This window comes from Cynocephalus volans, chromosome 12, assembly GCF_027409185.1.
Source record: "Cynocephalus volans isolate mCynVol1 chromosome 12, mCynVol1.pri, whole genome shotgun sequence".
Lineage (NCBI taxonomy): Eukaryota > Metazoa > Chordata > Mammalia > Dermoptera > Cynocephalidae > Cynocephalus > Cynocephalus volans.
In genome coordinates, this window is record NC_084471.1 from 26,582,308 (window position 1) to 26,585,204 (window position 2,897).

The window sequence follows — 2,897 nt, forward strand, 5'->3', positions numbered from 1 at the left end:
GGGTGATTTAAACAAAAAACATTTATTTCTCATTTATTTAGTTCTGGAGGCTGGAAGGTCCAAGATCAGGGTATCAGCCAATTCAGTTTCTGGTGAGGGCTCTTTTCCTGGTTTACAGATGGATCCCTTCTTGCTGTATTCTCACATGACAGAGGGAGCAATCAACTCTCTCATGTCTCTTCTTATAAAGGCACTAATCCCATCATGAGGGTTCCATCCTCATGACCTAATCATTTCCCAAAGGTTCCACCTCCTAATACCATCACATTGCAGATTAGGGCTTCAACGTATGAATTTGGGGGGGGCGGGGAGACACAAACATTCAGTCCATAGCAATGGGACATGAATACTAAGGGAGGGAATCTCACAGGTCATCTTAGAATTCTATCACAGAAGAAAATAGAGAAAAATGAATGAAGAAAATAGAAAGCAATAGAAACATGCACATTTACAGAATCAGATGTGTGTCTAAAATAACTAACGTCTAAAGGCCAAGGTGCCTGCGGAACCTAAAGGCCCCTCTTTCTGTCTGCTCTCAAGCCCTTAGCTCTTGTTCTCCTCCTCCACACCTCTGCATGAGTGGGAATAAGAGCCGATGTTGGAGCTCTGAGGATAAAAGGCATTTATTGAGGGCCAGAGAGAAGAAAGACCACTGATGCCCGTCCCGGGTGCCTCTGACACGGCAGCAAGGCAGCAGTGAAAAGTGAAGGCATCTGTAAGACATACCTGGCTTCAGAGCCCTGCTCTGCCATTTATTCCCCTTGTAACCCTCGGGGTTTAGTTTCTGAATCTCCATTTCTGCATCAGTAAAATAAAACTAATAGATTTTCCCCAGGGCCGTTGTAAGCCTTGAGTGATATAATATACTGTACTTCACATTGCATATGGATGGTAAGAGTAAAATAGATGGGAAAAAAATAAAACTCACTGAGGAAGCAGCTTAAAGAAGGAGGAGGTGCTGTTTCCCATCATATCTACAGGGTACTCCGCATGGTGCCTGGAAGTGTGCACATAACATGCACCATATGTTTACAGATGCCCATAAAGCATGAAGTCTGACCTTGAGACAAGGATAATCCTGTTGGAAAGACAAGGCAGCCTACCCAGCAGACAGTTTCACTTTCACAGAGGGCTGGATTGTGACAGCAAGAGTTCTCTTTCTCAGGAAGGACTTTTCACCCAGGACCTGCAAGCACTTGGCCTCACCAGGTGTTCAGGCCAGGGCTTTGGAGCACTGCTCGACTTAGCAGCTGGTCTTGCCGTAACCAAAACCCTCCTGGTGACCAGATCTAAGGTCCCTGAAGTATCACACAGAGAGAGACCTACCCCCGGGACCCTCAGTTAGTGTCACACAGCAGGCCAGAAATGCTCAGCCAACAATCAGGGGAGATTCCTTTGGCTTCTGCCAGGTCAGAGTGAATTAGACTGCATTAAAGGGCCTGGTGGGACCAGAGATGGCTAACAGCACTGTATTTTTTCCTGCTACTGCTGTGACAAATTCAGTGGCTTAAAACAACACAAATCTATCATCTTATAGTTCGGGAGGGCAGAAGTCTGAAATCAGATCCACTGGGCTATAATCAATGTGTCAGCAGGGCTGCATTCAGAAGAATCCATTCCTTGCCTTTTGCGGCGTCTGAAGGCTGCCTCCACTCCTTGGCTCAGGCACCCAGATCACTCCAACCTCTGCTGCCTGCATCACATCTTTTTCACGTTCCTGCCTCCCTCTTCTAAGGACCTTTGTGAATACATTGGGTCTATGTGGATCATCCAAGATACTCTTCCTTTCTCAAGATGCTCAACTTAATCACATCTGCAAAGTCCCTTTTGCCATGTAAAGTATCATAGTCACAGGTTTCAGGGATTAGTATATGGACATTTCAGAGACCCATTGTTTTGCTTACCGCAGGTGCCTAGCTCCCTGAGTCAGGCACCTGTGAGCATATTGCAACCCTCACACCAATGATTCAGAAAAAAACCACTCATCTCTAGCCATTTACCTGATCTAACTGACGAATGCTTGGGGATTAAACACATTTTCATAGGAGTAGGTTGGTTGAAGTTTTCACGAGAAAATTTGCTATGTTTTAGCCATCACAAGAGAATAACTGATCCTTAAAACCTGCTTCTAAATGCAACTGATAGGGTGCCATTTAATAAGATTTGAAAACAGAACCTGTATTTCAACAGCATTCTAGCATTCTTTACTTCCATGTTTATGAACAACTCTGATAATTGCTAGCACCTATGTTCCCCTACCCTGCTTTCTAACTATTCTCTAAACTGACTTGATAGTGCATTTTTTTGACAGTTCAATAACAGGCACAAATTACTTCACTGTTACCATGGTAACTAAGGCACCTCAAAACAAAGGGGAAAAAATCAGATTAAAATAAAAGGAGGAGGGAATAGCCCAAATTGGCATTAATGAGTCATTGTCCAAGTCTAATCAGGTGCCCACTGATCAAGCCTTGGCAGTTGGTCCAGTAGGGACCCCTGAGTCAGTCGGTCAGTAGGGAAGCCTCCCATGTCAATAAGAGATATTGTCTCTTGCAAGAAGCAGCAGTTCAAAGTTTATAGGACCTTCTACTCTCCCTTACTTATTCATCTCTTTTATTTGGATCATCTCCTTTGTTTCTCATCTCCTCTTGCTTTTCGCATCTGAACACATTAGTTACTATGGAAACATTGGTGTGAATGTCAGAAGGCTCGGCTCAGAAATGCTTCATAAAGTCAATTTATAGAATGGTCTGACATTTATCTCATGTTCGAGAAATTTAAAGAATTTGTGATATTCATAACCACGAGCAGAGATGGGTGGTAAACACTGTGCTATATATGGATTTTAAAATTTGTTTTATATACACTGAGAAAATATCAAGTTTTGTCTTTTATGG